The 17,153-nt window shown below is 44.8% G+C and overlaps 2 long non-coding RNA genes across 5 annotated transcripts in view; one reads left to right on the forward strand and one right to left on the reverse strand.

The window, feature by feature from the left end:
* Positions 1-17,153, reverse strand: part of LOC149357388 (uncharacterized) — a 30,715-nt gene that overhangs the window by 11,226 nt on the left and 2,336 nt on the right. For 2 of the 3 annotated variants that reach the window (XR_016291806.1, XR_016291808.1), the window contains exon 3: positions 7,245-11,438. This is a non-coding gene — a long non-coding RNA (uncharacterized LOC149357388). Of the gene's footprint in view, positions 1-7,244; positions 11,439-17,153 lie in introns of those variants that run through there. The other variant, XR_016291807.1, reaches the window with a different exon arrangement.
* Positions 961-14,665, forward strand: LOC149357389 (uncharacterized). Of its 2 annotated transcripts, none has more exons than XR_016291810.1 (3): positions 961-2,088; positions 4,287-6,753; positions 7,860-8,450. It is a non-coding gene; the product is annotated as an uncharacterized LOC149357389 (long non-coding RNA). The 2 variants fall into 2 exon arrangements; XR_016291809.1 differs by lacking the exon at positions 961-2,088 and adding an exon at positions 9,714-14,665 and having other exon boundaries at positions 2,128-6,753; positions 7,860-8,174.

Consider the following 17,153-nt stretch of genomic DNA (forward strand, 5'->3'; position numbering starts at 1 on the left):
CCTCATAGCCTGAGTAGCTTTGGGACGTTAAACCCCAATAAAACCAAACCAAACCAAAACCAAACATCTTCAGTTTCATGTGCAGTTCGCAGCTGTCAATTTTCTGAAGCAAAAACAATGAATAGACACACAAGCATATTTACTGCAGAATGTCATGGTATCCTGCTGGCTGTGAGGTCCATCCTGCAAAAGAAAATCCCTACCTCTGTTATTTACTGTGATTCCTTAAGTGTGGTTGTAGCCCTGTCCTCTGGGAAACCCTATAAAAGCCCCATTATGAATTCCCTCTTGAAATGCTTTATGTTTGCGCGCACATTGAACCTTAAAATTGCAATATGCTGGGTACCAGGTCACTGTGGCATAGATGGAAATGAAGCTGATAGGCTTGCTGCGTCAGCTGCTGAACTGAGTCTTAATGTTAACCAACTTCCATACCAGGACCTCAGGCCACATATTAGAGGACTACACTCCGCAATGAGTGACAGCAGGACTGGGATGAACCGAGAACAAACTGCACACAATAAAACCAAGGATTGGAAGGTATGCCACGGAAAAACAAAATAGATTCAAAGAAGTTGTTCTCTGCACACTGAGGATAAGACATACATACATCACGCACTTGCATCTTTTAAAGGACACCGGCACCACAGTGCGCGAGATGTGGAACCCACATCTCAGTTGTCCGTGCATCAATCATGTGCCCGAGATTGGAAACAGAAAGACGGCAGCACTTCCCAGAGCTATACACATATAAAATACCATTGCACCCTTCTTTATTTTTAGGTGATGACTGCATGCTTTCATTGGATAGGGTTTCCAAAATTTTAACACATGTTGGCTTTCTACAAGCGATCTCATACTCCAAGCAACCTCAGCCCCTCCTCGTTGCTAAGGAGAAGGCTGAGCTTAGCCGTAGCTGCTAGATGCCTCGCTCTTCTTTCCCAACCAAGGGCTTCGGTTGAGGCTACCTGGCTTTGTCTTTGATATGCAACAATTCTTAACACAATTTTTTGGCGCTATACACCTCTTTAGGCCATTCTACCTGGCTTATACACCCTCCTGACACACTATGATCATGAACATACTCGCTACTCTTGGGCTCTATACACCCGGTATTGATTCTAACACGTGTAGTACATATTTTAGCCTGAGCCAACCAAAAACCTTGTGTTTGGCGCTCTTTGGCCTTAAATGCCCTTGAGTCAAGAAAACCCAGCATCATCATCAGTTTCCAATGTATCTCAACTTCATTGCCCATCACTGAGTGGGAAGCTTATTTGCCCACTTTATTCCATGTCAAGGTTTCACAATGAACGGAGTGAAAAGACACAAGACTAACAGTCTTTCACTTATTCTTCATCTTTTTGCGCTTTTTGTCATGATGAGCTATTTCCACTTGCCCGTTAACTGTCCATTTATCACCATGTTTTTCACATGCAGTAACTGGAGAAACTTGTGGCAGTTATATTACAACTGAATCAGACCACATCTGTTTCTTTGCCACTTCTGTTCCACTGAGGCAATAGATTTTCTACAGCGTGAAAAAAAGTTTAGCATTGCTCAACCGCAGGTGCTTGTGTGCAGACCCGCAACGAGACTCGTACGCGCACGCTGAAACCAGCGAGTTCAAATGACGCGCCGTTGCGAAGGCTTGAGTGACAGCACTACAGATGGCGACACTGACGAAAACTCAACGAATAATTTATTTTTTTTTTTTGTCAAAAAGCAAGGCACTTAAAAAAGTTAAAATTTGGTGCTTGTGATTTTGTGCACTGTTAGTCTTTCTCTAATTAAAAGGCGTAGTTTCGCCTGCAACAAAATTTCAGTAATGGCGCTGCGTGCGCTTTTTTCTTTGTCCCTCCCCTCCTTTCTTTTTTGTGTGACGTAGTGGTAAGGTTGTTGCGCGGATATGAAATGTGTTGTAAATGATGTGTGCCGTGTTATTACTGTCCTTTTTGTGCTCTGCTGCATCTGTCGTATGCTTTTGCCAGGTGCTGTAAATGCTAACGAACCATAAAGTGACGTATGTTCAGACAGGCATCCCTGCTGAGTGCCGGCGAACCTTCTCACGCAATGAGCATCATTTTGGTAAGTTCAGCAAGACAACTGGCAGTTCTGCGTAAGGAAAAGGTGGTGTGTGTTAATAATTTCTCGAATATCAGCATACCTGAGTACCATGGTGGCAAGTACCGCGCCTGCCATTCGCATATCGTCCACAAATCGCTATGTGAAATAAGCGGGAACGATTTGCTTCGGCACGTTGAACTCCACGAAACTTAGCGGCTGAAAAATATTTTTGTGGCAGCATATGAGCTTGTCTACGCGAAACATATGCCAGAAATGTTTTCACTTGAATTGAGCACGAACAGGATGCGCGCAGCTTTCACTGGCAGTTCTAGCTAGATCATCGAAACCATGAAACATCGGGTTTACATTCGCAACTGACATCGGACGCAACCTTTCGAGCTGATATTGCAAGTGTGCTGCTCGGTGTCTTAATCTTTTATGCATGATCATCGTAAGGTTTTAGCTTTGCCGACTAATTGAAAATGTATGTTTGAAATGTGCTGGCCGTTTCTTTTCTTTGTGGAGTGTAATAGTAGTTGTCTAGGAAGGAAACGTTTGCACAAATGGGAAGCTTTGCTTAAGTTTAGGTGCACTGCAGAGCAAGAAAGAAAGCGTGATTATTCTTTAGCTGATGGGGTTACATACTTGTTGACCTGATTTCTGTAAGTACAGTGTACTAATGTAGGCGTACGTAAAGCTGTCGATTGGTTCCTTCCTCATGTATTCATTTAAAACAGATTTACTGAGCATAGCCACGCAAAAATGTGTAGTGTCTCATATTTTCCAAGTTTTTAGGGAAAGCACTGAAACAGGCTAACTGAATGAGACGGCGTAGGATCTTCCTCTGTTCCTGCTCAAATCTGAAGGCAACAGATTTCATCTCATTGTCAGCTTGATTTCTGCTTAACTCACTTGAATATTGTGGATAGCCGTTTGGCTTCCCAGTGCGCATCCCTCTGCCTGTTAGGATAGCCGTTTTTGTAAACCAGAACATGGAGGAAGCCTGTTCGTCCATCTTATCCGCTGATAGCTACCTGCCCCATGGAAGTGGTGTGTGGTCAGCCATCGTGGGGTCTGTGATGCCATGTACGAGTCATCTCATGTTGTTGCTTTTATGCAGCCCATCTTTGTGCACTTTGATGCAATGCTCTTTCATGCTTCTCAGAAAGGGCAGTATTTATTCTGTTCTGGCATCATTTATGGAGTTCACGCTTGCACTTTTGCTTTGTTCGGTTGATCGACATATGAAAGGTGTAAAGGACCTTGAGGATTTACCCAGTGCATTCAACTCTGGCTGCAGTATGTGCATGCAGTCAGTAAAAGTGCCATTATTTTTGTGTATACAAAATAAAGTTCTACCTTTTGCATGTTGATTTTTATTATCCAGAAAATATTAGTTGCTGCTAAGAAAGGCTGCAGTGTAGAAGAAGCTTTTGAATGCCTTTTTGCTGTTTTATGTGCCTGGTTATTACTGTCTAGCACACTAAACTTTGCAGCCTATGTGCAAAATATGAGAACATTTTTACTTTACTTATCACTAGAAAAAACAAGGGAAAAAATGTTTGTCTGCCAAAATGTCTAATTCTATACACTGGTGTGATGCGTGTTAGTCCGCTGCTTCTTAATATAAAACCACACTAAAACAAGCAAAGGAGTCATTTTTCAATCACACTTTGCCACTGATGCTAACTGATAACCAACAATTTCGGAACATTGCTAACAAAACGGATTACTCTACAGTTAATCTAAAAGCATCAGGTGGCCAGGTAATATCACATATCCTCGTTATCCACCTTGTAATTTTTTTCTTGTGAACCCCATTGTTATGAACCTGTTGGGGTTGAAAAAATCACGATATCACCTCCATGCGGTATGGACAACATCAACTCTAAACTTCTAAAAAAATATGAAAGTTTATAGGGCTATAATTCATTTCTAAACTGTTTGAGCAATTTATGGAGTCTGGTTGGGTCCCCAATGATTGGAAGGTGGTTTTAATGCACAAGTCTGAAGACAAGCATTCTTCTATTAACCACCAACCCATTTCATTTATTAGCATCCTCTGTAAGACCATGGAACATGGCATCTAAGTTCTCCTTGCAAGTTTCCTAGAGTCAAATTCCTTTCTCAGTTACTGCCAGCAAGGGTTTCATGACACATTTTTATGCAAGACACAGCTTTTTTTGTATTACACACAATGTGCATTTCATCCTGGCCAGGGTTCTATGGCAGACTGCATGTTCCTCGATTTGTACCGTAACTACAAGCGCACCTTCTTCACAAAATCGGATGCCTCCCAACTCGCCAAACCATATACCCAGGATGAAAAGAACTGCCTCTGGAACTCGCCAAGTCATCATTACCCCTTTCTCCATTCCATCGACCCCCAGCTCAAATCAAGACTACCACTTGGGCCTCCGCGTCATCTAGAAACAGTTTATCATTTTGTTTGTCTTAGTGTTGCGTTTACGAACAGTCTACGATACTGCTTCAAGCAAGCAGACAGTCCGTATTGTGACAACTGCAGCTCAGTTGAGACTGTGCTTCATATCCTCTTTGAATGTCCGGCGCACGCCAACGGACGTGCGCGCTACGAACAATGCATGCAGTCCGTCACCCGAGTGCCACTCACAGTGGACTCTATTAGGTTATTCACAGACAGCAGCAACATGCAATGATATTCTTATTTGCCTATTTGGACACTATTGGTGTTTTAGACAAACTCTAAATTGCCAAACACTTGATCACCCTGCTGTCCATGCACAGAACTTGACTTTGGTCTCATCCAAAGAAGCCATCATGCGGTGAACTACTGCATTGCAACTCTCTTCATTGACTGCACTGTTTTCTACCTCCCTTCTTCCATCTTTACTTCCCTATTCCCTCCCCTACGCAGATTAGCATGTTAAAATCCCGGCTAAAATCTGTTTTTCATTAAATAGCTCTTTCTCTCGATTTCTCGAAAGCCTTTGAAAAAGTTCAAATTCAGTAACCTCGTCTTCCCTCACTAACTAGTATTCTCAATGTGTGACTGCAGATCAACTTACCTCCTGTTCTTCTCCAGTGGGCTCAGGCATTCCCCAGGGTTCTTGGGCCCTTACTTTTTCTCGTTTGTATTAATGACTTGCCTAACAATGCTGCCTCTTCTGTCTTTAGGCTCTGAAATTAACAGCGACTCTTACGCTTCTATTCTTCAACCTGATATTAACCGAGTTTTGAAACAAACATGGCACTAGGAACTTAACACTAACAAGTGTGTGCTTCTTAATGTGGCGTTGTAACAGCCACTTTTAAACTTTGCAATACTCCCTTGGAAACTGTCTTTGTACTAATACTTCAGTGTGCATATAACTTCTCACCTCTTAGAAATCGCATTTTGAATTTACTGCTAACAATGCTAACCATACATTAGGGTGTCTGTATCTGCATCTAAATTCTACCTTTCCTCCAGCTCAGTAAAATTACTTCACTCATTCTGTCTAAATTGGAGTATGTACCATAAGTCTGTGGTAGATCACTAGCATCTGAATTTGAATCTGCACAAAACCAACCATTGCGATTCATACTTTCCAGTTATCACCATAGCTCCAGTGTTACCGCTGTGAAGGCTACCTTATCATTGCCGCTGCTCTCATGCCAAAGAAAAATTTCTTGCTTATGTCCTTTTCACAAGATATATGATACCAATCCTCTCCTTAAGAGGTGGCTGCTAACCAGGCCTATGTGTTACAGGCTGCATAGATCATCTCCACAAAATAGGTGTTCCTTCATGTCACACTGAACATTTCTTTTATTAATTCATCCCCAGTACCTGTGTGAGTTGGAACGACCTTCCCCACCATGTAGTTGACATTACTAATACTTTTTTAATACTGCCATATGTAGTCTCTCTCTTCAAATTTTTGTGTTTTCTTTGAATGTTTTCACTGGCTTATTTCCCACAATAATTGTCTCTCTGCCATATTTGTTCTTGCCGTTTTCTTTTTCTTTTCTTGCTGTACTTTATGGTATTTACTGTACGTTATCTCACTCCCCTCTGTAATGCCTTCAGGCCCTGAGGGTAATTAATAAATAATGGTGGTACACACAGGTTGTTTTTGATACGCATTCTTCAGCGTCATACTTGATCTCTGGTTTCAGGCGAGGTGCAATCTAATTATCGGGCTGTGCGAGTATTTTTACAAATACACGATGTCCTGTATCCACGTTTTGTAGAACTTGGCGCTCATGGGCAGTGGTTTTGCGGTGTCCACTTTCAGCTAATGTGTTCTATTTTAGCATGGCCGTGGTATTGCTATGAATTCTGTCAAGTGTATTTTTAACAGTGCTGTTAGTGGACAGCCATATCCAGTTTTTTTCATCATGTTGCACGAGTTGTCTGGCGTATGGCTGTTGAAAAATACTGGATGGTTACCGAAGCTTTTGCAATCATTGTGGTCAATTACGCACCTTTTAGGCCTTCTCATGAAGATGTGTGCCTGTCACCAGAAATGTTCTAAATTGTGCTTAAATAAAGTATGGCTGACAATCTCGACCCTTTCTGTCCTCAAAATTGCTCCAGAATACAGCTATTTTCAAATCTTTGTGGACAACCATCCCACCAAAGAATCGCCAGTCTGCATGCCAGCCATCGATGTTGGTCTCTCTGCCTCTTCCTGCGTGATGGCACATTTGCCAGGAACACATGTATGTATTGCCAATTTTAATTTAAGAAACCATATGCCGTATTTTTCTGGAGAGAAAAAAAAAGCTGCTGTGAAGCTCTCATCTTCACTGTAATCTTTTTTGCTTAATAAACACCAAAAAGGTCAGGACCCAGACGTCCTAATGAACTAAAATTGGTTAGTGCACGTTACAGTTACTGGTTTTGAGGCCTAGGCTGCAATGGTAGGTACAGACGAGGTTAACTTGGCTGCCTTACACGATCTTAACCATTCTCGAGATATTTGTCAACACTCTTGAAATGCATTTTTTCTGCTGCTCATGAAAGATGAGGGACAAGGAGAATGCTACACAGTGTACGCCAGACCGGTCACCGACTAGTGCGGGGACATGAGTTAAAGGAGTAGAGGCACCAAATTTTTCGGCGTGTGCTTTTGCCCTGGAGTAGAGTACGAAACATTAGTAAACATTGATCATCACGTGGAGTTCATCAGTACTCAATAAATAATTTGTAATTTAATTTTTTTTTTCCATTGTAGTTTCAGTTGCCATATCACTAGCAAGTACAAGGTCATGTAAGGCATACAGAAGCGACAGTATAACCACTGCTCTGTAGCTTTAATGCACTAAACTGCTCCAGAAGCCAGAATGGCAGCACGTGAACAAAGAGCTATTATAGTTCAGACTGTGTATGCCTCGCATGATCGGATGCTTACTTGTGATGCCACAACCATCTTTCAACTGCTGAAACCAAAACTGCATCGAAGAATTAATCCAATATTAAGGTTAGGCAAAAATAAAGTACACCGAATTCAGTTTTCAAAATTTGGTTATAAGTGAAAAAGGATAGTCAGTATTCTTTAATAAACACATTACACGCACTAGGGCAAAGAAGAAAATTAAGATTAAGTAGCGCAGTCATTCTGCACACCTCTGCAAACCGGGAGTCTCCAAGCAGTCAAATTGATGGGCTATAGTGCAGAGGGTCATAAAACAGCCAACACCTGGATCCACTAGCTCAATGTTTTCTTCAGCTATTTCCTTGGGGCTTATTGCGAGGCCCTCTCTCCCTTCTCCTACCTTGTGCCATATGAGTGGGCTTGTTTGAAAACAAACGCTGTAAACTGCAGGAACGGCGGTCTACGAAAAGTCAAGGCCTTGGAAGGTCTTCCTTCCTACAAGGCGCAGTCAACACACAGACTCCTCAGGTTTGGAAAGGGACATGAAATGTGGCACTTCAGCACCACACCGCGTGATGAGGACCACATGTTCCAGAGACTAACGGTGAAGAAGTGAGCGCGGGCAGAGTCGTGCGCTCAGACCTAGCTGCATGGTGGCTCCCATTCAGTTGCTGCTATCGTTTTGAGCGTGTGGTCTGTGCTGTAACTGTACTTAAATGGCTTCGTGGAATGCACGTGGTGCTCGTGGGCATCAGCGTGCTACAGGTAAGGTGGCTTTCTGGTGCCAAAAGGGGAGACTTGACCCTGCTTTTGGTGGAGTGACGGAGAGAGCAGGCAGGGCCAAGACAGGGTGCTGACATCAGTCCAAAAGAGAGGAGCCACTGCGCTCTGCACTTGTTAGGTTGGTCAGGCTGATGGAGCTGTGTGAGAAGGGAGCTCTGGCCCAACATTCCTGATTGTTAAATTTGCATGATAGCAACCACCTTGGTTGATTTGTAGACAGGTTGTAAGTAAACTGCTGCATGTTGTTAACTGCCATCACCCACTTAGTGCAGTTGCTTAGTGGAGTGGGCTCCTCCACTGTATGTAGGGACACTCATGCAAAGCCATACACAAATGCCACGAAAAAATATGATATTCCGGCTACCTCGATGGTTAAGCAGCAGTTCTGTCGCTGTCAACATGCAGACCACCTGAGACCCTACCTCTCTCTCCATTCAGTGCAGAAACCCAACATCAGCATGACAACCTAGCTTTTGCAAGTCAAATTGCACTTTTATTTTTGACTTACAGTTCCTTCCATTTCTTTTATAGGTGATGGCATTTCTTCCTATAAGTACAGCTGTAAATTTTTTGTGCCATTTTTGTGCTGATTACTAGTAAATCAAATCCTCTGGCTGAAAAAAGGTTAAAAGAAATTCTAGACGACTTTTTACCACACAAGAGTACCATATTATGTTGCCGAAAAAAATTCATTCCAAAATAAGCGCCAAAAAAAGTCAGCCAAATTTTAGAAAATAAAAACCGAAAAGCCTGACACCTGTATATAAGTTCACTACTGAGCACAGGTGAATTTCACATGGTGATTTATGTTTGCTAATGTCTTACACATCATTGAAATGCAAAAATACGCTATGAAAATTTTGGTGTCCCTAAACCTTAAACAGTTGTCAGCAGTTCCTTGTTTGAAACTGGACAGCGGCACGCACACAGCACCGAAAGTGGCACCCATGTAAAGCTTGTGCGACCAGTGCTTCTGACGTAGGGATACAGACGCTGCTTCGGATCTGCACAATGGCTTGCCTAACCTGTCATTATTGGGACCCACAAGCAGTTGTCTGTCATCAAGACTTAATGAGATAAGCTGCATGCATGGACAATGACTGCCTACGGACTTAAAAGGACTAACTGAACAAAACACCCTACTAGGTTAAGTAGGAAACAAAATGACCTTGCCTCATATTGGCAGATCCAAGCATTATAATACCCGTGGAATCAGAATAATTTTTATTTACCACTGAAAATTGCATAAATCAAGCTGAGGCAACATTCCGCAGAGCAAAACTGTGCCATTATTGGTGTATCTGGCTCAGTGGTTTGGCGCTCGGCTACTGAGCCGGGGTTCCCGGGTTCAAACCCGGCCGTGGCAGTCACACTTTGATGGAGCTGAAACGCAGACGCCCATGTGCGATGTCAGTGCACGTTGAAGATCCCCAGGTGGTCGAAATTATTCCGGAGACCTCCACTACGGCACCTCTTCCTCTCTTTCTTCTTCCACTCTCACCTTGATCCCTTCCCTTGCAGTGCTGTTCGGGTGCCCACCAGGATACGAGACATTTCCTTTCCTCAAAGACCAAAAACAGTGCAAAACCATGTGACGACATCTCAGTAAAATGTGATATACAGTTGATTTTTTTAACTTTTGCACAATTTTATTTTGAAAAGCATGAGAGATACATCAATGTGGCCTGTTGAGTTGGATTGTACAGCAAGGCAGACATTATGTGCCTCATATGAATTTATAGCATGCCATCGCGGTTCGGCCACAGAAGACGACGACAGTCCCAGCACACCTGCCAAGCACGCGCAGACTAGATTTCGTGGCTGCTCAACTGGATGCCGGAGGCGCTGTCCCGTTCCCGCCTGGATGAGTGGGTCCTGCCAGATATATTTGTGGAGACCCGACAACGACTTGTGTCTACGATTCATCTCCACAAATTTGGTGACCCGGACATGATACATCGATAGGTCGCCCTCGACCCTACGTGCCTCCACCATACCAACAAACTGTCTTTGATGCCCCCATTCTTTGGCCCATCCTGGCATCCACGCAACACAGCGCCTTGTCATGGCTCGTTATGTCTGGCCTTGCATCAACATCGACGTTCATTGGTGCTCGCGCACATGGCTCAGCTGTCAGCAAAGCAAAGTGCATCGACACACTGCGACTCCGCTTGGCACCTTCCCGCCTCCCCGCTTCAGCCATCTGCACGTCGACATTGCCGGTCCCCTTCCTCCCTGCGGGAACCACTGCTACCTGTTAACCTGCACTGACAGGTTCACGAGATGGCCTGAAGCGATGCCCTTTCTGGACATAACCGCGGAGTCGATCAGAACAGCACTCATCACACTCTGGGTAAGCAGCTACGGTGTCCCTTCCACCATTACAACTGATCGTGGCTGTCAGTGCAACTCCACATTACTTGCCAACCTGACTCGGCTCCCCGGCGTCAATCACATCAAGACGACCTCTTACCACCTAATTTCGAATGGTGCCATTGAGCATTTTCACCGGAAGTTGAAGGCTTCAGTTACGGCATCCACTTTTCCTTTGCCATGGATCAAGTGCCTACCCTTACTCCTGCTTGGTTCCCGCATTGCACTTCGCAGTAACTCTTCTACCTATGCAGCAGAGCTAACGTTTGGCACTACTCTCCGTGTTCCTAGAGAATTCTTCTAGACCTCGCCACCCATGCCTGCTGACATCTGAGATTACGCATACCGTCTACACAGCGCTATGAGCACTGTCGTTCCACCACATCAGTGCCAGTATTCCGTCCTGTCCATGTCCCTCCCAGACCTTCAGCAGTGCACTCACATCTTTGTTCGCCACGACGCTGTACGCCCACCCTTGCGGCCACCATACGATGGTCCGTTCAGGTGCTCCGGTGTGCTTCTAAGCACTTTCTTCAGCTCATCAACGGCCGAGAGGACACAATCTCAGTTGACCGCCTTGAACCTGCTCACCTTGACACCGACGTCATCGCCAACTGTGCAGCTGCATCCTCACCCGACCGTGCCAGTCCTCGTTGCGTACGATTTGCGCCAAGAGTATCCGCTTTTTGCCATTCACACTTTGCTCATGGCTTCATCACTAGAGGGGGGGCCCTATAGCGTGCCATCTTGGTCCGGCCGCAGAAGATGGCGACAGCCCCAGCACGCCTGCCAAGCATGCGCAGACTGGATTTCAGGGCTGCTCAACTGGATGCCGGCGGCACGCTGTCCCGTTTCTGGCTGGCTGAGCGGGTCCTGCCAAATAAATTTGTGGAGACCCAACAATGACTTGTGTCTGTGATTCATCTCCACAGACTAATGATGAATTAACTAAAATCAACTAATTTTTTATAGCAAAAGGCAAGGTTATATTGCAAAATTGATGGCAGTCAGCATCGAAGGTAAGCTGCATTTTTAAAATTTTATTAATTACCAGTGTGGTTCAAAATATCGACCACCAAAAGTAGGCATTTGAAAGCTAGCCGAGTTTGCATTCCTGCATTGGATATTTATAACAAGCCTTCCCCCACACTTCTTACGTGTCAGAAACAGCAGGCGCAATTGGAGCATTTGATGTTGTAGAAGAAGTTGATTTCGGCGATGCCAGGTGCAGTGACTGCATTCTATAATTAGTGTGCGAAAATCAGCTCAACAAGCTTTCAAATGCACGTTTTTGGCGATATTTCGAATGATATCGCATATTAAAAAAATTGAAAACAGGACTCACCTTCAATGTTGAAGGCCAGCAATTTCGCAGTAGAACTTTGCCCCCTAAAATGAAAACTTAAATAGTTCAACTAGGTTAACTAATCGTCTAATTCTTGATCCATATGAGGTACCTAATATCCGCCTTACTGTACTAATGTAGCTCAACAGACTGCACCAAAAGTCTGTTTTTTGAAGAAAAAAAAATCTGTAAAGGTTAAAAAAAATCACCCTGTATGTGGTTAAATGGCCACAGTTAAAGCACCACTGTGTTTTGCATCTGTCAGTTACAGTCAGTCAGTGTCAGTCTGTCAGTGTGCTAAAACTCATCAGCAAAACATACGTGAGTGTGCTGGCTTTAAAATGCAGAGAGGCAGGTTAACACTGATTGCCAAGCTCAGTTTCTGATTCCTTAGTTTTGTCAGTGTGCAATTGCTACTGCACTCACCATTCATTGTTTCCAACATTGGGAGTACTACAAACAACTGTAACCGCTGAACAAAACTTTGCCCATAAAATGCTATGCCATTTCTAACAAAACCATTGCCAAGTTGCGTGTCTTGCATACTAAAGGTTCATCGTCATCAGCCTGGCTACGCCCACTGCAGGGCAAAGGCCTCTCCCATGTCTCTCCAATTGATCCTAACCTTCGCCAGTTGCGGCCACTGTAATTACTTCTAATTACAAAATTACAGGTAATCAATTACCTGTAACACATTATGTACATCTCTGGCACTGGCTACCTGTGTGTTTGAGGTTGTGATGCACTGTGTCAAGATGTGCAATGGTGCTGTTCAGTCCAACATTCCCGTCGTCTCAACGCACTTTTGGCTTTTGCATTTCCCTCTCTCTTGGGATTCCGTGTAAAGGATACCCAATGGATGCCTACCAGTGGCATCCATGTCAATATTCTGATGTGACCTTTGTCAATTAAAGTATAATTTGAAAAATCTATTTGGCTTACTGCTATAAACTTTTTCTGCTTTTAACTGAGAAGCCAACGTGTAACTATGCGCGACCAAGTTCTTTCTTGGAGTCCCATTCTTGGAGTTGGAGTCCCAACTCTATCGTAAAGCGCTAACTGCATGAGGTGATGATTTGCAGCAATGAGCTGAGGGCCGCTGAACCACTGTCACTCAGGTTCTAGGTTTGTAGGAAACTTCGCCCATTGCCCAGTCATCTTGTTCCACTCCTTAAACCGGGAAAATCACCACTCGACATTTCAGCATACCGCCCAACTGCACTCTCCAGCAGTGTCGGGAGAATCATGGAAAGAATGTTGTTAACACATGCGGAATGGTACCTGGAGCGATACCAAATCTACCCTTGATTTATGTCTGGGTTTCGAAATGTGGCTGACCTTGTAACGTCCGTCCAGCACCAAAAAAATTTGAAAAGATTGACCGTGGCGCTGTTCTTGGACATAAAGGGCGCCTACAACAACGTAACACAGGCCATTTTGGATGCATTAGAAACTGCTGAGATTTGAGGCCTCATGTTCAGCTGGATACGCAGCTATTTGGTCGAGAGGTCGTCTTTTGTTCAGACTCAAGACGGACCAATCTCTTTGCATCTAAATTCACGCGGAGTCCCACAGGGTGGAGTGCTGAGCCCAATACTTTTCAACCTTGCTCTTATCAGCCTGGTTGACTCATTGCCACAATCTGTTCAGATCTCTATATATGCCGATGATATCTGTATTTGGGCATCAAGCGTGACCCGTCCCTAAGCTCATGCGAGACTGCAAAAGGCGGCAACGATACTGACGTTATACCTTCGTCAGCAGGGCCTAAATATTTTGACAGAGAAATGTTCCCTCGTGGCATTCACACGAAAAAAAAAATGACAAGTTACCCCATATATATTAATGGCAACGCCATTCCCTATGAGAGAAGTCACCGCTTTGTTGGCACTATTATCGATAGGAACCTCTCGTGGAGTCCCCATCTCTACCTCTTGCGAAAGAGACTGACAGCGATTGTTCATATTCTCTCCTTCCTCGGGGGAAAGCCGTGGGGCACATCTGTGCACTCGATGCTTCTACTATACCGTTCGCTGTCCCTGGGATATTTGCGGCATACCTTTCCCATTTTAAGCAATATTAGAAAGACAAACATTCAGACACTTCATAGTGTTCAAGCGCGAGCTCTACAAATCTGCCTTGGACTACCTAAATGTGCCTCAACAGCAGCCACAATTTTTGTCGCTGGGGGGCATCCCGTTACTTCATACATTGCTGTTGAAACCATGAGAACACACATTCGGCACGTCACACGAGTTTCGAGTCATCTTGAAGCTCTTCCAATGCTCAGACCACATACTGCATTGGCAAAAGTAATTCAAGCTCATCGTGCCTATCTTCCTTCGCAGTTCGCTCATGCCTCAAGACCATGCTCACCCATATGGAGTCTATGAACCTCGGGTACACCTCTCTATTCCGGGAATTACTAAGAAATCTGGTGTATCATTGCCTGCTCTTAAGCAAATGACACTGCATCATCTGCATATTAACCATAAACACCGCATGCATGTCTACCCAGATGGCTCAGTGACTTCAACAGGCTCTGCTGGGTCTGTGGTGATACCGGCCAGGTCTATTTTAATGAAGGTGAGGACTACCTATCTCACCTCTTCAACTGGTGACAATGCAAGCAACATGGCTGGCAAGTACTCCGGCATGCAGGCACATCTGGAAAAAATCAACCCTCAAGCTAATTTTATCCCTTGCGCTGCCCACTCACTAAACCTGGTCGGGGCACATGCTGTAGATCCTTGTGTGCAAGCCATCAGTTTTTTCGGGTTTGTACAGCGTGTATACGTTTTCTTTGCTGCATCTACTCATCGCTGGGCTGTACTCAAGACCCACCTGAAACAAAACGCGACAGTGGTAATCTCAGACACGCGGTGGTCAGCTCGAGCGGATGCAACGAGGGCTCTCGTGGCCGGCTCATAAGAAATCACAGCCCCCTTGATGCAACTATCCGAAGGTCAAGTTGAGAGAGGAGGAACGAAGCACGAGGCAGAGTGCTTGCTGAAGACAATGGCAACGTTGGAAACTGCACTGTTGGCCGAGTTTTGGGATAGAGTTTTGCAACGTTTCCACGCCACCAGCAAGGCACTTCAACGCTCTCACTGAATGCTGCTGTCAGCCTGATGAGATCATTGTGTGAAGGAAGCATCAAACAATGCTTCATACAAGGCAAGCACCCAGAGAAAACCAAAACAGTCGACACGACACGACAGCGCTGAATGTACAAGCACACCAGAGACGCAAGATCCTTCAGCTAAATTTCCCTGTGAGACTTTCTTCGTCATGATCGACAACCTCCTGCATGCGCTCACAGCTCGCTTGAGCGCTTACACCAAAGTCTGCTCGCAATTTGCTGTTATTGCGGATTGAAAGAGCTTTTCCCCAGCACAGCGGCGGCCTAAGGCAATGGGCCTCGTCACAAAGTATCCTTCTGATCTGGCCGGCACATTTCCCGATGAGCGTGAGCAGTTTATTTCATTTGCGAGCAACGAAGGCTGTTCTTCTGCGACAGACATGCTGAAACTTCGAATTCGAGAAAAGCTTGAAGGTTCCTTTCCGGATGTTCACGTCACTATTAGACTTTTTTTGTGCTTGATGGTTACGAACTGCACAGGCGAACGATCATTCAGCAAGCTAGAACTCATCAAGAACAGGCTTTGATCAACGATGATCAAAGCCTGAGCGATTTGTCGCTGCTAAGCGTGGAGACGGAGATTCTGAGGCGGGCCAATGTTGAACATCTGATCAACAAACTCTCCCTGCAAAAGGCCCGAAAACGCTTGTAGAACTTGTAGGATGTGGGTTAACATCCGTGCCTTTCCGCCCTCTCTGTATCTATCTGTCGCCCATTACCCGAAAATGGCTCGTCAAAGTAGCCAACAGAAAAAGGTGTTGCGGGTACAAATGTGACTAGTTTTTATCACATCTGCTTGCGCTAGCGCACGCATGTGCGCCAGTCATGGGCTCCAGCAGTCGGGAGCGTGCCCCTGTCGGATGCACGATAACGCATTCGCCTTCTTACGTATAGAGAGCACTAAAAATAGCCGCGTTGCATCAAGCGGCACGAGAAAGGCAGAGATGCGGAACAGGCACAGAGGCGGCCATAGCCCTGGTTTTAAAAAGGGAAGGTCAGGGGCTCTTTCGCAGGGAGAGGACTACTGACGGCAGGAGTGCTTGCCCGATTGCGTCATACATAAGTGTGTGCTCGGGCACTTATGCCCAATTTCTTTATGCCTATTCAAACGGGTTACCATTGCCTAGCCTAGGCACTTCATTTTTCGAACTCGCGCAGGCGCGGGCGTTTATGTTGTGCTTTGTTTTACGTTGCCATAATAAAGGCACCTTTTTTGTTGAACCTGCGTTGTTTGTCAGGTCATTCGCCATTCCCGAACCCCTTTGGATCAAAAGGCATGGATTCCATCATTTAATAAAGACAATAGTTCACTGTTCTCTGTAGCTGCATCCACAATTCACTTCGGCAAGCCCAGCAATGATACGTATTTTGCAAGAAGAGTTTGTGTTTTCAGCATGGTTTAAGCGAACAAGCTGCCAACATGCATACACAATTCACTGAAAGTTTGGTAGGAGCTGTGGAAAATTGAAGGGAGTATAGGCTGCACCTCTCACTTATTACATTTTATAGCACCTCAGAAATGTAATTAGGCACCACTGTGCAGTGTACTAGTGCAGGTGTCTAACACAAGGTGACTGAAGCAGCCACAACCGAGCAACACTGCTGAACGCGCCGCTCTGCTGCCAAGTTTCGCTTCACACGGGTGTACCAGTGGCAACGGTAGCGATCGCCGTTGTCATTGTACAGTACGTCGCGACGAATGTCACTTCATGCTGTTACACTTCAGGTAAGATCAAATGCGCTTTTTCTGCCGACATACAACATTTTCTTTTTAATTGTTTACATGTTTTCAATGTGTTATGTGCCATTAGTGAGACTTTGGCCCGGAAATTTGCTCAAACAAGATTTTTTGTTTTTCTATCGCTTTCCCTTGTTTGATGAGAACATTATAAATAGAGGATCTCATGTTACTTAGCCCAGCCACATACCGCATTAACATTTCTTTCTTATTCGGGCCAGTGTTTGACTTGATAACACAGGTCATAAACGCGAGCAGGGCCGCAGGAAAAGAAAAAAAAGATTGTCACTTCTGTAGGCACCCATCAGTTGTAAAAGTGCTCATACTGAACAAGGGTCATGCCTGTGGAACAAGGGTCCTCAA

The sequence above is a fragment of the Amblyomma mixtum genome, chromosome 3 (assembly GCF_055824585.1).
Source record: "Amblyomma mixtum isolate Tamu chromosome 3, ASM5582458v1, whole genome shotgun sequence".
In the NCBI taxonomy this organism is placed as follows: domain Eukaryota; kingdom Metazoa; phylum Arthropoda; class Arachnida; order Ixodida; family Ixodidae; genus Amblyomma; species Amblyomma mixtum.